This window comes from Lissotriton vulgaris, chromosome 2_1 (genome assembly GCF_964263255.1).
Source record: "Lissotriton vulgaris chromosome 2_1, aLisVul1.2, whole genome shotgun sequence".
NCBI lineage: Eukaryota > Metazoa > Chordata > Amphibia > Caudata > Salamandridae > Lissotriton > Lissotriton vulgaris.
Genome location: NC_141687.1, coordinates 529326746 through 529344573, shown reverse-complemented (window position 1 = coordinate 529344573; position 17828 = coordinate 529326746). Strand labels below are relative to the sequence as shown.

General features: G+C 48.1%; 1 non-coding gene and 2 pseudogenes across 1 annotated transcript; all 3 read left to right on the top strand.

The window, feature by feature from the left end:
• Positions 1-5573: 5573 nt before the first annotated feature.
• LOC147730698 (18S ribosomal RNA) lies at positions 5574-6745 on the top strand (annotated as a pseudogene).
• A 7681-nt stretch (positions 6746-14426) lies between these two features.
• On the top strand, positions 14427-14580 carry LOC147730697 (5.8S ribosomal RNA). The gene has a single exon (XR_015308972.1). It is a non-coding gene; the product is annotated as a 5.8S ribosomal RNA (ribosomal RNA).
• Positions 14581-15029: 449 nt separating this feature from the next.
• LOC147730696 (28S ribosomal RNA) lies at positions 15030-17537 on the top strand (annotated as a pseudogene).
• The last annotated feature ends 291 nt before the right edge of the window (positions 17538-17828 follow it).

Sequence of the window (17828 nt, the reverse complement as noted above, 5' to 3'; positions counted from 1 at the left end):
TCCGCAAGGTGTCATGGTCTTTAGGTCAATTATGTATTTTGACTCTAAAATTCAGATTGATTTCTCTCTGTCCCCTCCTCGTTCTGTTTTGGATACTTGGTCCATGCAATAAAAGCTGAGGTGATCTCTATTACTCTGGTGGTATTCAGCGAAATGACGAGCGACCGAGTAGTTTTTATTCTTATTTGCGATAGATCTCATATGCTCTAGGATCCTCAGCTTTGTAGCATTAATGGTGCTCCCGATGTATCTTTTCTTGCATGGGCACTCTAGACAATAAATAGTATACTCAGAGTTACAGTTGAGGAGATGTTTTATTTTTCTATTCAGTCTGTCTTCCCCTGATCTACCTGGGAACTCTGAAACTTTTTTGCTGTTTTTGCAGGCCTTGCATCTTAAACAAGGAAAGAACCCCTTTGTATTAGTTAAAGATGTAGGTTGGGGCTTGGATGAAAAGTGGCTGCGGACCAGGTGATCTGATAACGACTGACAGCGGCGGTAAGTTATTAAAGGCCTGTCTGTCAGATGCTTTCTTAAGACGTTATCAGTAGTTAAGATGTGCCAATTCTTTTGGAAGCTGCGGACCAGATCACCAGATTTGTTATTAAAAGTTGTGATCATTCTTACATGTTCATCTTCTTTCTGCTTTTCTTTGGCTACCAGGAGATCCCTCCGATTAAGGACAGACGCCTTTTTTGCTGCTTGATTAAACAGGTTGGTCGAATATCCCCTGTTCTTGAACCTCTCACCTGCTTCTGTTGTTTACAGAGCAGTTCCTCTTTAATCGTAAAAGTTCTCCGTATGGGACATTATTTATAAGGCTCTTAGGATGGTAGCTAGCCGCGTGCATCACGGCGTTGCCCGCTATGGGCTTTCTATAGAGGCGTGTTTGGAGGGTCCTGTTTTCTACAAAAACCTCCAAATCTAAATAGCAAACACTCGTAGTACTTATTGTGCTGGTAAATCTTAAGTTCCACTGGTTGTCATTTAGAGCCGCGATGTGTGCCTCAGCCGAGGTTTGATCGCCTCGCCATACTATAAGAAGGTCATCTATGTACCTACTCCACAATAACAAATTATTACTCCAAGCCTCATTGGTTCCTCCCCATGCCTCGTGCTTCTCCCACCAGCCTATGAACAAGTTCGCATAGCTAGGGGAGAAGCACGAGCCCATGGAAGTACCCCTGATTTGTTTGTACATTTGGACTGCAAAAAGAAACATGTTATTGAACAAACAGAAACGCATCATGCTTAATATCATGCTACTGTGTGTACGATATTTCTCTGGCTTCCTATCCAGGAACCATTTAGTAGCTGCTAGACCATATTCATGTTCTACACATGTGTATAAATTTACAACGTCCAGCGTGATTAAAAGCATGCGGGCTCCCAAGATATATTATCCATCATACGGAGAAAATCTTGTCTGTCTCTCACATATGAGGGTAGGTCTTTAACTATAGGTGCAAGGAAATAGTCAATGAAGCGGGATGTATTCTCTAAATTACTTCCAATCGAAGATACGATCGGTTGCCCTGGTGGTCTTTTCACATTTTTGTAGATTTTGGGGAGGTGGTAAAAGGTGGGTAATACAGGTGCCTCACATTTCAAAAACAAGAATTCTTCCATGTTGAGCATGCCTTCATTTTTCCATTTATCCAACATTAAATGGTACTCAGTTATACTTTTGGCATACTCCGCTCTTTTTATAGTCATGTAGCACTCAGTGTCTTTTAGTTTATTTAGTGCTTCTTGTTCATAATTCTCTTTACTGATGATCACTATATTCCCGCCCTTATCGGAGGGTTTTATTTCGATTGTTTTGTCATTTTTTAGAGACTTGATCGCCTCCCATTCCCTCCTTGAGATATTTGATGTTTTCATGTCCATTTTCACTTTTGCCATCCTCTCCAAATCCATCAACACAGCTTAATTAAAAACGTCTATTGCGTCATGAGCAGCATTAGGCAGTTTTTTTTATTTATTTTTCAAATTGCTAGGTTCTCTGATTTGTACGATTGGAACAGATACACCGTTTGTTTGGCTCATCAGTGAACCTCCTTTTTGAATATCTTGTGTTGGGGTCAACAGGAATTCTGCCAAAACATTTGTATCTTCATCTGTCAGTTTTTCCGTGGTGTCGACCGGACGCATTCCCATAACCGCGCTGGTTGGATGTAACGAGAAGATTTTTTTGAATTTTAATTTTCTTATGTATCTGAATAGATCGATTTTTGTGTGTACCAGGTCAAACTCGCTTGTAGGGCAGAAGCTTAATGCTTTCTTAAGGACATTAATTTCAAAATCTGTGAGTGTTCTTTTTGACAGATTGATCACATTGTTGTCCTCCTTTATTATTATCGTCTCCTGCGATTTGATGCACTCCGTATCACCATCGGTGAAGTGTTTGTCTGTGTGCCTCCTCTTGCCCCTCTTGCCCCGCCTCGTCCTCCTCTTTGATTTGGCTGGGTTGGATGATTCCTTTGTTGTGGTCTTTGGCGAGTCTCCTTTATGACCTGGTACTCGTCGAAAAAAGGTTTTTCTGGCGCCTTTTCCTTTGTGGCTGGAGCTGTTACCTGTTCTCCATCAGATAGATCAACCTCCGATTCCTCAATGTCGACATTACTGGTACCTCCATTTCTCTGCGCCAGTCTTTTCCGCGTTGCAACACATTTTTTAGCAAAAGTCAATATTCTGCCTGTGAGGTAGTCTTGCACATCTCTTTGAAATTTATTTTGTTTTCGTTTCGTGTTCTAATTCCCATTTCATAGTCTTTTATTCTTTTTGTCAAAAAATAAAATAAATAAATATATATATATATATATACATATATATATATATGTATATATGTATATATATATATATATGTATATATTCACTTAAACAACTATAGGTTTCAGGCCTTATATAGTTATCAGTCATCAGTGATGTCATCAGTGATGTCATTTGAGATGTCATCAGTGATTTCATCAGTGATGTCACTGACCATGTCTTGAAAGATGTAATATGTGACATCATCCGCAGTGGATTGCGGGTGAGCGAAATATAGTTAGTACAACTAACTATATAGGACCAATTTCAATGGTTTTTTAAATGCTAATTCCTAACTATATAAGGTCTGAAACCTATGGTTGTTTAATTGAATTTGCGAGGTTTTTTAAATGCTAATTCCTAACTATATAAGGCCTGAAACCTATGGTTTTTTAAGTGAATTTGCAAGGTTTTTTAAATGCTAATTCCTAACTATATAAGACCTGAAACCTATGGTTTTTTAAGTGAATTTGCAAGGTTTCTTAAATGCTAATTCCTAACTATATAAGGCTTGAAACCTCTGGTTTTTTCAGTGAATTTGCAAGGTTTTTTTAAATGCTAATTCCTAACTATATCAGGCGTGAAACCTATATTTTTTTTCAATAAATTTCAAAGGTTTTCTAAATGCTAATTCTATTAGCGGATAACATTTATATATGTTATTATCCTTCTGGGACCACCTGAGCAGCTATATTGTTTCTCAGGAGAAGTGAGGCACAAGAGAGCACAAAACAAGAGTGGAAAACGCGAAAAGGGGGCAGGGTTGAGACCCCCTGACTCCCTAGCCCTTCTCATGGGGTCCCAGAAGGACCACCAAGTGCAAAAAATGTTATTTATTTTTCAAATTGCGGGGTACGTGCACGGTACGCGTACCGTACTCGTACCCCGCGATTTTATTGATTTTTTTTTGCCCTTGGGGGTCCTTTTCGTGTTTTCCATCTTGTTTTGGGCTCTCTTGTGCCTCAGTTCTCCTGAAAAACAAGATGGTGGCCAACACTTCCTGGTTTGGACAGTTTGGAATGTTGACAGTCGACTGCCAGCCAATCAGAAACTCGCTCGCGCACGTAAGGGTGCGCGCACGTACGCGTACGGTACGCATACTGTATGCGTACGGTGCGCGTACGGTGAGCGCATATAGATATATAATTTGCTCAAATTCAATTTTCTCAACAACTACTGGAGGGATTTTCACCAAATATAGAAAAGGCACTACTGTATACCTGTCCCTACCATTTTGCCAAGTTTGGTGTAATTCCGTTCAGCCGTCCGTGGTAAGAAATCTTGCATGTTCTTTTCGAGATATACTAACGCAATCTCAGACAAATAGGATTCTTGGGCGGTGTGATCAATCCCCGTTTTGGAAGGCTTTACTGTGTGGGGGTCGAAGCATCTGGACTAGCACCCGCCCCGGCCTCTCGCCTTCCACATACCGTTTAGCAGTTTGGTATTTGCCCATAAAAAGTATCTCCCGGTCAGCAGTGTTCCTATAATCTCTGAGAATGGCCAAGTGTTTCCCCTCTGTGTCAGGGTTGTGGGTATGTATCTGGGTGTTGTCTAAGTCTCTTATACAACAGTGGCCTACCCCTGATAAGCTCTATGGCTACAACACAGTTTATTGTCCAATGACAGAGGAAACATCTACCTTCTGTCTATGCAGTTATGCACTCCGTTGCAGTTTGGAACCTGGCACAGTCGCCTGTGTGTGTCCATTCGTTCCACCAAGCCGCTATATGTGACCCCTATCTTCCCAACGTGAAAAAAAGGGGGAGGGAAGGTTGGCAGTACCTCACGGAAGCAACACCAAGGGGAGGATACTATCAGACTGGTTCTCGCCTGATTCCTCACTTCTCATCATCGGTTACTGCCAGGTCGCGCTCTAAGTGGGACAGTGTTATGCACAGGTCTCTGAGTACTCCAGCATGTTTAGCAATACATACACCCCTTATGTATGCTTTAAACCTCACCCACAGTTACAGGTGCATTGTCCCATGCATGTCTCCTTCCATGTCCACCTTGATTTGAACACATATCAGCAGAAACAGAGTTAATGGTAATATAAACAACCGCACACGGTAGTGGTGGGTGTGATGTCGCACTTCAAACAAGGTATTAACAGATAGGGGTACACATCGGCTATCACTATGTCACAATCAAACAGTTTTTGGTAAGTGCCACTCAGGGTAAGATATCCCACTACCCAGAATATCGGTTAGAGCAAGTCAAACAGTGGCTTGCTCAGAATACAAGAAAGACTGAACCCCGGCACTCTAAGTAATATAAATACAATTCATAAATGGATTTAGACTAGCAAAGAAAATAACATATGATGATAGGAGAAAACTTCCAAAGCAGGGTTTAAGTGATAAAGTAGAATCAAATGATTAAACAGTGATTTATTGCATCAGAGGCATATACATTGTATTATAAACAGTCTTAGCATTTGGAAAAAACACAGCTTCATTTGATGTTATGAAAGTTTTAGTTCTTGACTTGGTAGCACAGAATCAGCCAACGCGCGTTTCGTCACCACCTTCACTTCCTCAAGGCTTATTTTGGTGGCAGATGAGCCCAACAGGATGCTTCAATTGTGGCTCTATAGTTTCAGAATGCTGCAGGTTCCTTGTCAGTACTCAAATTAAAGGTGTGTAAATCTGAGAAAGTAGTCCGATCAGCAGCTCCTAAATTTTCAGTAGCTTTGGAACTCCAAATAAGCGTTACAAACGAAAGGATGGCAGATATGCATAAATCTGCAGACTTGTCACTATTTCCACAGTAGAGGTTTCTCAGAAACTGTGTAACAAGATAGAGTTCCTTTATTCACACGGAAATCGTGTCTTCCCAAAAAATAGATCAGGAAGCATGAAGAGACATCTTTAGTGGGTGCTGAGTAAATGGTAATTTAACACTGGTATCTAGTATAAGGTATCCTGTTAATGTATGGATTTCTTTCATTTCAACTCCTGGAATCCCATCCTTTTCATATATGAGTTTACTGTAAATTATGTTCATGTATTATGTCATGTTCTTAAATATCCTCGGGCCGATCGCACGTCCCCGTGACGATACATTCTGATGTCTGCCCTATGAACTTTCGATGGTACTTTCTGTGCCTACCATGGTGACCACGGGTAATGGGGAATCAGGGTTCGATTCTGGAGAGGAAGCCTGAGAAACGGCTACCACATCCAAGGAAAGCAGCATGCGCGCAAATTACCCACTCCCGACTCGGGGGAGGTAGTGATGAAAAATAACAATATATGACTCTTTCGAGGCCCTGTAATTGGAATGAGTACACTTTAAATCCTTTAATGAGGATCCATTGGAGGGCAAGTCTAGTGCCAGCAGCCGCGGTAATTCCAGCTCCAATAGCGTATATTAAAGTTTCTGCAGTTAAAAAGCTCGTAGTTGGATCTTGGGATCGAGCTGGAGGTCTGCAGTGAGGCGAGCTACCGCCTGTCCCAGCCCCTGCCTCTCGGCGAGCCCTTGATGCTCTTGACTGAGTGTCCTGGGGGTCCAAAGCGTTTAATATGAAAAAATGTGAGTGTTCAAAGCAGGCCAGTCGCATGTATACTTCAGCTAGGAATAATGGAATAGGACTCCGGTTCTGTTTTGTTGGTTTTCGGAACTGGGGCCATGTTTAAGAGGGACGGTTGGGGGCATTCGTATTGTGCCGCTAGAGGTGAAATTCTTGGACCGGAGCAAGACGAACCAAAGCAAAAGCATTTGCCAAGAATGTTTTCATTAATCAAGAACAAAAGTCGGAGGTTTGAAGACGATCAGATACCGTCGTAGTTCTGACCATAAACGAAGCCGACTAGCCATCCGGCGGTGTTATTCCCATGACCCGCTGAGCAGGTTCCGGGAAACCAAAGTCTTTGGGTTCCAGGGGGAGTATGGCTGCTGAGGTAAAACTTAACCCCTTGGGTGCTCATGACGAGCTGAGCTCGTCATGGCACACAGTGCTTGTGTGCTCGTCATGACACCCACCCCAGGAAATCCCTCTGTTGCGGGCACCAGAGGGATTCCCTTTTCTTCCCCAAAGCCTCGGGAGCTGGAGAAGAGCTTCCCCAGCTCCCGAGGCTCCCCCTCTGGTTTCCATGAAATGACGATCAGCGCGCACGTCGCGCTGACGTCATTTCAGTGAAACCGAAACTGAAATGACCCAAGATGCTCATTTCAGTTTCCCTTTCTACGTGCTCAGGAAGTGATCTCGGTCCCCTGAGCACATAGAAAGACGGGAGAGGTATCATTGGAAAGGGGAGAATCTCCCATTTCCAATGGTACCCCTCCCCTGCTTGGGGATCGCCACAGGAGGGCAATCCCCAAGCAGGGATCCACTGACTAGACACCAGGCAGGGGACAGCGGCCCCTTGTACAAGGGCCTTTGCCCCCCCCAATTCTATTTGGCGCAATTTAGTCTTATTGCCCCCTCAGGGGAGCAAAAAACCCACTAGACACCAGGGATTTTCAAATGAATGTAAAATAAGGGTGGGGGCTGCACAAAACGGCCATGCCCATGCCCCCACTCCTCCACAATGGTCACAGTCTTTCTGCCCCCCAGGGGGGCAGATGGGGTATTGGCCCCTAATCTGCCCCTTCGGGGGGGGCAGAAAGCCCACTAAACACCAGGGATTTCTTTTTTGAAGTTTTTTTCAGGGTGGGGGCTGCCCAAAATGGGCATGCCCATGTCCCCAACCCCCCCACAATCGTTACAGTCATTCTGCCCCCGATGGGTATAGGCCCCTGTTCTGCCCCACCAGGGTTTCTCTAAGAGAGTAAAAATAAGGGTGGGGGCTGCCCAAAATGGGCATGCCCATGACCCCACCCCCCCAGAATCATTACAGTCTTTCTGCCCCCCCTGAGGGGGGTTTGGTCCCTAATCTGCCCCTTTGGGGGGGCAGAAAGCCCACTAAACACCAGGGTTTTGTTTTTTGACTTTTTTTAGGGTGGGGGATGCCCAAAACGGGCACGCCAATGCACCACCATCACCAACCCGTCAGAGCTAGGGTTAAAAAAACTACAGCTAGGCACTTTGCAAAAAAAGGACAATTTTCCACCGCGAAATTGAGGTGCGACCATGTTACGTTTTGTGCCGTTTCCTGTAGCAGGCACTAAGCCGACAAAAACAAGTGAGGTACCATTTTTCTCAGAAGTCTTTGGGGAATGCAGCGTGGGTGAAAATTTGTGGATCCACACAGATTCCAGTACTTTCCACCATAGAAATGTGAGGAAAATGTTTTTGTTTGTCAATTTTTTGGTTTGCAAGGGATTCTGGGTAACATAACCTGGTGGGAGGCTGTCAAGTCACCCCATCCTGGATTCACCTAGGTGTCTAGTTTTCAAAGATGTATAGGTTTGCTAGCTTTCCCTAGGTGCCGGCAGAGCTATGGTTAAAAAACTGCAGCTAGGCACTTTGCAAAAAAAAGCCCCTTTTTCATTGCGAAATCGAGGTGCAACCACGTCGCATTTTGCGCCGTTTCCTGTTGCAGGCACTAGCCTGACCCACACAAGTGAAATACAATTTTTCTCAGAAGACTTTGGGGGACGCGGGGTGGGTAGAAATTTGTGGATCCACGCAGATTCCAGAACTTTCCACCACAGAAATGTGGGGAAAATGTGTCTTTTTTTGTCAATTCTTTAGGTTTGAAAGGGATTCTGCGTAACAGAACCTTGTGGGAGGCAGTCAAGTCACCCCCTCCTATATTCCCCTCGGTGTCTAGTTTTCACAAATGTATAGGTTTGCTAGGTTTCTCGATGTGCCGGCAGAGCTAGGGTTCAAAAACCACAGCTAGGCACTTTGCAAAAAATGGGTCATTTTTCACTGCGAAATTGAGGTGTGACCATGTTGCATTTTGCACCGTTTCCAGTCGCAGGCACTAGGCCGACCTACACAAGTGGGGTACCATTCTTCTTGGAAGACTTTGGGGAACACAGAGTGGAAGGAAAATTGTGGATCCACGCAGATTCCAGAACTTTCCACCACAGAAATGTGGGGAAAATGTGTGTTTTTTGTCAATTGTTTAGGTTTGCAAGGGTTTCTGGGTGACAGACCCTTGTGGGAGGCAGTCAAGTCACCCCATCCTGGATTTCCCTGGGTGTCTAGTTTTCAATAATATATAGGTTTGCTAGGTTTCCCTAGGTGCCGGCAGAGCTAGGGTTGAAAAACTACAGCTAGGCACTTTGCCAAAAAAGGGTCATTTTTCACTGCGAAATTGAGGTGTGACCATATTGCGTTTTGTGCCATTTTCGGTCGCAGGCACTAGGTTGACCCACACAAGTGGGGTGCCATGGTACCATTTTTCTTGGAGGACTTTGGGGAACACTGGGTGGAAGAAAATTTGTGGATACACGCAGATTCCAGAACTTTCCACCACAGAAATGTGGAGAAAATATGTTTTTTTAGGGTTTCTGGGGAACAGAACCTGGTGGGAGACAGTCAAGTCACCCCATCCTGGATTAAACTGGGTTGGGTGTCTAGTTTTCAGAAATGTATAGGTTTGCTAGGTTTCCCTTGGTGCCGGCAGAGCTAGTGTTAAAAAACTACAGCTAGGCACTTTGCCAAAAAAGGCTGTTTTTCACTGCGAAATTGAGGTGTGATCACGTTGCGTTTTGCGCTGTTTCCTGTCGCAGGCACTAGGCCGAACCACACAAGTGAGGAACCATTTTTCTCAGAAGACTTTGGGGAACGCACAGTTGGTGGAAATTTGTGGATCCACGCAGATTCCAGAACTTTCCACCACAGAAATGTAGGAAAAGTGTGTTTTTTGGACAATTTTTTAGGTTTACAAGGGGTTCTGGGTAACAGAACCCGGTGGGAGGCAGTCAAGTCACCCCATGCTGGATTAACCTGGGTGTCTAGTTTTCAAACATGTATAGGTTTGCTAGGTTTCCCTAGGTGCCGGCAGAGCTAGGGTTAAAAAACTACAGCTAGGTACTTTGCCAAAAAAGGCAGTTTTTCACTGCGAAATTGATGTGTGATCACGTTGCGTTTTGCGCAGTTTCCTGTCGCAGGCACCAGGCCGACCCACACAAGTGGGGAACCATTTTTCTCAGAAGACTTTGGGGAACGCGTGGTCGGTGGAAATTTGTGGATCCACTCAGATTCCATAACTTTCCACCACAGAAATGTAGGAAAAGAGTGTTTTTTTGGACAATTTTTTAGGTTTGCAAGGGATTCTGTGTAACAGAACCTGGTGGGAGGCAGTCAAGTCACCCCATCCTGGATTTCCCAGGGTGTCTACTTTTCAAAAATGTATAGGTTTTCTAGGTTTCCCTAGGTGCCGGCAGAGCTAGGGTACAAAAACTACAGCTAGGCAATCTGCCAAAAATGGGTCATTTTTCACTGCGAGATTGAGGTGTGACCACGTTGCGTTTTGCGCAGTTTCCTGTCTCGGGCACAAGGCCGACCCACACAAGTGAGGTATCATTTTTATCGGGAGACTTAGGGTAATTCAGATTTGTAAATCAACTGTTATTACCTTTTGATTTTTCATGGATTCCTTCATTCCAAATGAAAGCCATTGTGTAAAAAAGAAGTTATTTTGAAAAATGACCAATAATTCTCATGCTAGTATCAGTATTCCCAATTTTGAAAATGTGCACATATGTACTGTTTCTAAACTCTCTAATTTGTACTCATTTCAGAAATACATAGGTGTCTTTCATACCAATTTTTCCATGTATACATTTTCCCAGAATAATTGCTCTATACCCAGTACATAATAAAATACCATCGCAAGTTGCTGCTCAGTTTTTGGCTCTGGGTACATCGGGTTCTTGGTGAACCTACAAGTCCTATATATCCCTACAACCAGGAATGTCCAGCAGATGTAACAGTATATTGCGTTAAAAGAGCGGTCATCATTACAAGAAGTTACACATAGACACAAAAGGACGTTTTTTTCAACTAATTTTCAATTTTTCAAATATTTAACTGTTAGTTTCTATAAAGAAACCTTCATGGATTTAGACAAATGACCCTTTTCTAAATTCAGAATTTTGTCTACTTTTGTAAAATGTATAGCTTTACAGGATCCATTATTGCTTTCAAACTCATTTTTACCATTAACTGGAAGGAGGTTGAAAGCACTAAAAAAATATCAAAAATAGGCTATGTCCCAGAAAAATGCCAAAATTGTATGAAAAATGTTGGTTCTCTGACAAAAGATTGACATTCCCTAAAGCTGGAAAATGGTGATTTCAGCTCCACAAACCCTTTTTTGATAACATTTGCAGGGAAAAACCCAGAGGCTTTCATTTGCGGTCTATTTTTCCCATTTTTCAGATTTCTTTTTTACTGTATTTTGCTTAATTTCTGGGACCCTTATAAGGGAATCCACAAACCCTAGGTACCTTTAGAATCCCCATGATGTTGGAAGAAAAGGATGCAAAATTGTCATGGATACCTTATGTGGTCAAAAAGTTACAGGGGCCTAAGCGTGCACTACCCCAAATAGCCAAAAAAAGGCTTAGCACAAGAGGGGAAAAGGCCTAGCAGCGAAGGTGTTAAAGGAATTGACGGAAGGGCACCACCAGGAGTGGAGCCTGTGGCTTAATTTGACTCAACATGGGAAACCCCACCCGGCCCAGACACGGAAAGGATTGACAGATTGATAGCTCTTTCTTGATTCTGTGGGTGGTGGTGCACGGCCGTTCTTAGTTGGTGGAGCAATTTGTCTGGTTAATTCCGATAACTTACGAGACTCCTCCATGATAACGAGTTACGTGACCCCCAGCAGTTGGCGTCCAACTCCTTAAAGGGACAAGTGGTGTTCAGCCACACAAGATCGTGCAATAACAGGTCTGTGATGCCCTTAGATGTCAGGGGCTGCACCCGCGCCACACTGAGCGGATCAGCGTGTGTCTACCCTTCGCCGACAGGTGCGGGTAACCCGCTGAACCCTGTTCGTGATAGGGAATGGAGATTGCAATTATTTGTAAACACAGAAAGGGGTGGGGAGGACTAAACCCAATAAGGATGAGGAGGGAAGCTGTGGCACAAACATGTGTTTTAAATGCCCTCACTCACACACAAATGTGTGTGACATGCTTCATCATCGGGTCTGCTTACAAAACACCCCTGCGTAGCCACGCATGGGGCGGAGCATAGGGAGGGGGAAACACAAAACACATAAACAGGGAGAAATACAAATGTGACTAACAGTGATCACGACAAAAAGTGTTACCCATAAGACTAGGTATAGTGATAGACAAAAGGTGCAGTTAGGTAGTGCTCGTTAAAACTGGCTCATGGATTCCTGTTCGCCCTTTATTAGTAGGTTCCAAGGTCAGGATTAAAATGAGTGAAGCATGAAATAGTTTAGGCAGGAAATCAAGTTCCTAAAACACTCCTCCTTAGACTGCGGTGGTCAACTTGTTTCAACCATATTAAGGTGCCCTCGATTTAATAGGTCACACCGGTCTTCATCAGGACATCTATCTGTTCCAGTCTTAATTCCCCTCTTACCTCAATCTGGCAGTATAGCGGAAACCCACGTGGAGGGTAGTTCCACCAACATGGAATGTCATTATGGGTTTATTGTTTAATTAGGCTCGTACTGGCGTCAGGCGGGGGGAGCTCCAAAGAACACAACTGTTCTGATGGTGTCTCCAGCACTTCAAACGGGCACGAGTTGTGCTGGAGACACCATTGGAACAGTTGTGTTCTTTGGAGCTCCCCCTGCCTGACGCCAGTACGAGCCTAATTAAACAATAAACTCGTAAGAGGGGAATTCAGACTTGGACAGATAGATTTACTGATGAAAACCGGTGTGACTTAATAAATCGAGGGCACCTTAATACGGTCGAAACATGTTGATCACCGCAGTCTAAGGAGGAGTGTTTTCGGAACTTGATTTCCTGCCTAAACACTTTTCATCCTTCACTCATTTTAATCCTGACCTTGGAACCTACTAATAAAGGGTGAACAGGTATCCATGAGCCAGTTTTAACAAGCACTACCTAACTGCACCTTTTGTCTATCACTATACCCAGTCTGATAGAGTAACACATTTTGTTGTGATCCCTGTTAGTCACTATACCCAGTCTTATGGGTAACACTTTTTGTCGTGAGCACTGTTACTCATATTTGTGTTTGTCCCTGTTTATGTGTTTTGTGTTTCCCCCTCCCTATGGTCCACCCCCTGCGTGGCTACGCAGGGGCGATTTGTAAGCAGACCCGATGATGAAGCATGTCACACACATTTGTGTGAGTGTGAGAGCAGTTTTTCAAAACACACATTTGTGACACAGCTTCTCTCTTCATCCTTATTGGGTTTAGTCCTCTCCACCCCTTTCTGTGTTTACATATGATTATTAGGGGGTTCGAGGTGGTGGAGTTTGTGATTTGACCCTCTCCCCACCTTTGTGAGAAATGATTGCAATTATTTCCCATGAACAAGGAATTCCCAGTAAGTGCGTGTCATAAGCTCGCGTTGATTAAGTCCCTGCCCTTTTTACACACCGCCCGTCGCTACTACAGATTGGATGGTTTAGTGAGGTCCTCGGCTCGGCCCCACCGGGGTCGGCAGCGGCCCTGGCGGAGCTCCTAGAAGACAATTAAACTTGACTATCTAGAGGAAGTAAAAGTCGTAACAATGTTTCCGTAGGTGAACCTGTGGAAGGATCATTAACGGCGAAGCGGCCTGAGTGACCGACGGTGCCAGCCTGAAGCCCTTGGCTGCCTCCTGGAAGCACACACTGTAGGCACAGGGCCCGGCCCTGCCCTGGTGCGCCCCGGCCGGCGGAGCGGTCCGCGGCCACATGAGGTGCTTGGGTGAGGACCGGGACTTTAGAGAGCCTCTGCCCTCCGGAAGGGCCTGACCGACGTGTGAGGGACCGGGGATGGGGGGCGGCCCCTGTTCCCTGTCCCTCTCTGAGACGGAACCAAAGTTCACTCTGCACGACATCCCCTCGGGTGGGGGAAATCGAATGGAAGTGCATCCTCGGACTGGTACCACTCCTCCCTTGAAAGGCCCTGGTGCCGGCTGGCCTCTCCCATGCCCAAGTCCCGGTCCGGCCTGACCCAGTTCTGGGCTACTGCGGAGTGGCCTTTCTCGTGTGGCAGGGTGGCCTGGAAGAGAAGGGGCCAAGGGCCTGTGAGGGGGCCGTGGCTCCACTCGATGTGAGGCGTGTGGGATGGGGAGCCACCTGGCTCTTCCCTTCCGGTGCCTCCGACCCAGGAAAGGATGGTAGTAGGCTAATTGCCAGCCCGCCGGCTGGCTCAGGGCTGCCCGGTGATGGACGGATGACATGCAGTTGGAACGAGCCTCCCTCGTTGCAAGGTACCCGGTTTGACCCGGTCCCATGCGCTGGGCCAAGGGGTTTGAAGACTTGTGCGGTCCCTCCCGGTATCCCCGGGAGGGACCGGCGGCTGTGGGGCTGCCTGCTCCCGTCACACTGGGAGCCCCCTTCCTCACCTGTGGGTGGGGGGGACGCCCAGGCCGAGCGCCTGGCAATGTTTTTTCCTCCCAACGGTGCAGTCTGACTCCTAGAGGGGAAACCTTGAACGGGGCGCCCAGGCCGTCTTGCCACGCGGGCGGCGGACGGATGATGTCGACTTCCTCCCGCCTCTCCTGCGCCCGCAGGTGGGCGAACATTTTCAAAAAGTTGCCTGTGACTCTTGGCGGTGGATCACTCGGCTCGCGCGTCGATAAAGAACGCAGCTAGCTGCGAGAATTAGTGTGAATTGCAGGACACATTGATCATCGACACTTTGACTACTCCTTGAGGCCCCGGGTTCCTCCCGGGGCTACGCCTGTCTGAGGGGCGCTCGATCATCAATCGCCCCGGGGCTTCCCCAAGACACGGCTAGGGCCGTCGCAGGGTTAGCTCCGCTTCCCCTTCGTCCCCCCACAAGGTCAGACCCCCTGATCGCCTGTGGCACGGTCCCTCGCCGGGTCCTGCTGGGGAGGCATGCCACCGGCGCACCTGGCCCCCGAGAAAGGGGTCCGGCGACCGGTCTGCCCCGGGACCTGTCCTGGGGCACCTGGCTGCGTGCCGCGTGTGGCTGTCTGTGGTGTCCCATTGGCTGCCTGTGCAGACGTGCCTCAGGTGTCCACCTCTGCGGCTGGCTTCCTGGGGAGGGTGAAACTCTTCCAGATGTGACCTTGAGTAAGTGGGCACGCGCAGCCGGGATGCCAGGCCCCCCTGCTCCGGCAGGGGGGACCTGGCCTTCCCCAGCAACCCCCTTTGACGCTCCGGCATCATTCTTCCGACTACGACCTCAAATCAGACGTGGCAACCCCCTGAATTTAAGAAAATTACTAAGCGGAGCAAAAGAAACTAACCAGGATTCCCCCAGTTACTGCAAATGAAGAGGGAAGAGCCCAGCATTGAATCCCCGCCCGGCGGCAGGTGCGGGAAATGTGGCGTACAGAAGACCGACTCCCCGGCGTCGCTCAGGGGGCCCAAGTCCTTCTGATGGAGGCTCACCCCGCGGACGGTATTAGGCTGGTAGCGGCCCCCGGCGCGCCGAGATCGGGTCTTCTCGGAGTCGGGTTGCTTGGGAATGCAGCCCAAAGCGGGTGGTAAACTCCATCTAAGGCTAGATACGGGCGCAAGACCGATAGCCAACAAGTACCGTAAGGGAAAGTTGAAAAGAGCTTTGAAGAGAGAGTTCAAGAGAGCGTTAAACCATCGAGAGGTAAACGGTTAGGGTCCATGCAGTCCGCCCGGAGGATTCAACACGGCGGGAATGTCGGTGGCCCGGGAGTTTCGGATCCCCTCCATGGGACCGGGGCCCAGGCCCTACCCGGCCCCTGCAGGGTGCATTTCCTCTGTGGCGGTGTTACAGCCCCCCTGGCAGCAGCTTCGCCGTGTCTGCGGGGCTGAGGGAGCTTCAATTGCCTCCGCGCCCTACCCCAGGCACTCGTCCCTGGCCGCCCCTCGGGGCGAGCTGGGCGGTTGAAGGGGGGACGGGCTCCCAGCACGGCTGTCGATTGGGTCGGACTGTTCTCAGTGCACCATGACCGCATCACGCCGCCAGGTGGGGATGCCCACGCCGGACGCCAGGGGTCTGCGGCGATGTCGGTTACCCACCCGACCCGTCTTGATACACGGACCAAGAAGTCTAACATGTGCGCGAGTCGGAGGGCCGAGCGAAACCCTGTGGCGCAATGAAGGTGTGGGCCGGCGCGTGCCAGCTGAGGTAGGACCCCGCCACGCTTCCAGGGGCGGGCGCACCACCGGCCCTTCTTGCCTGCTCTGTCAGGGAGATGGAGCATGAGCGTGCGTGATAGGACCCAAAAGATGGTGAACTATGCCTGGGCAGGGCGAAGCCAGAGGAAACTCTCGTGGAGGTCCGTCGTGGTCCTGACGTGCAAATCGGTCGTCTGACCTGGGTATAGGGGCGAAAGACTAATCGAACCATGTAGTAGCTGGTTCCCTCCGAAGTTTCACTCAGGATAGCTGGCGCTCGGAGCCCCCAGTTTTATCTGGTAAAGTGAATGATTAGAGGTCTTGAGCCCGATACGATCTCAACCTATTCTCAAACTTTAAATGGGTAAGAAGCCCGGCTCGTTGGTGTGGAGCCGGGCATGGAATGTGAGTCCCTAGTGGGCCACTTTTGGTGAGCAGAACTGGCACTGCGGGATGAACCGAACGCCGGGCTAAGGCGCCCGATGCCGACGCTCATCAGACCCCAGAAAAGGTGTTGGTTGATATAGACAGCAGGACGGTGGCCATGGAAGTCGGAATCCGCTAAGGAGTGTGTAACAACTCACCTGCCAAATCAACTAGCCGTGAAAATGGATGGCATTGAGAGCGGCAGGGGCTAAGCCGCGATGAGTAGGAGGGTCGTTGCGGTGAGCACGGAAGCCCGGAGCGAGGGTGGAGCAGCCGCAGGTGCAGAACTTGGCTCGCTTCTGGCTCCAAGCGCTCGGTGCCCGCCGTGCACAACCCACTCTAGGGACAGTGGCAGGTGGGGAGTTTGACTGGGGCGGTACATCTGTCAAACGATAACGCAGGTGTCCTAAGGCGAGCTCAGGGAGGACAGAAACCTTCCGTGGAGCAGAAGGGCAAAAGCTCACTTGATCTCGATTTTCAGTATAAATACAAACCGTGAAAGCGGGGCCTCACGATCCTTCTGACTTTTTGAGTTTTAAGCAGAAGGTGTCAGAAAAGTTACTACAGGGATAACTGGCTTGTGGCGGCCAAGCGTTCATAGCGACGTCACTTTTTGATTCTTTGATGTCGGCTCTTCCTATCATTGTGAAGCAGAATTCACCAAGCGTTGGATTGTTCACCTACTAAGAGGGAATGTGAGCCGGGTTTAGACCGTCGTGAGACAGGTTTGTTTTACCCTACTGATGATGTGTTGTTGCAATAATAATCCTGCTCAGTACGAGAGGAACCGCAGGTTCAGACATTTGGTGTATGTGCTTGGCTGTGGAGCCAATGGGGCAAAGCTACCATCCTTGGGATTATGACTTAACGCCTGTAAGTCAGAATTCCCCCTAAATCGTAACAATACCACAGTGCCGTGGAGCCTCGGTTGGACTGGGATAGCCGGCCTCTCATGGGGGCCGGTGCGTAGAGCCGCTCACTTGGGGACCAGAGCGCGGACGGAAGGGGGCCACCTCCATCGCCCTTAGTTCACCGCATGTTCGTGAGGCACCCAGTGCTAAATCATTCATAGACGACCTGATTCTGGGTCAGGGTTTTATAAGTAGCAGAGCAGCTACCTTGCTGCGATCTATTGAAAGTCATCCTCTGAGCCAAGCTTTTGTTTCTCCGTGCATGGGCGCCTGTGGATGCCTTCCTCCACCACACCCAGGGGTGGGTCCCTCTGCCGCAGGGCTGGTGGGAGGGACGCGGAGGGGGTAACGCGGGCCTGTGGGAGGCCGCCTCTACCACGTGCCCTATGGCACAGAGGCCTCCTCTTCCCGTCCCTGCCCCACCGGGGTGCGGGGATGGGGGCCACCATCCATTGCAGGTCGTCAGGGTGACCAGATGACCTGGGCCTGCCGGCCTGGCCGCTCCCCTTCCCGCCGCTCCGGAGCAAGTCGGGCAGGGAGGCG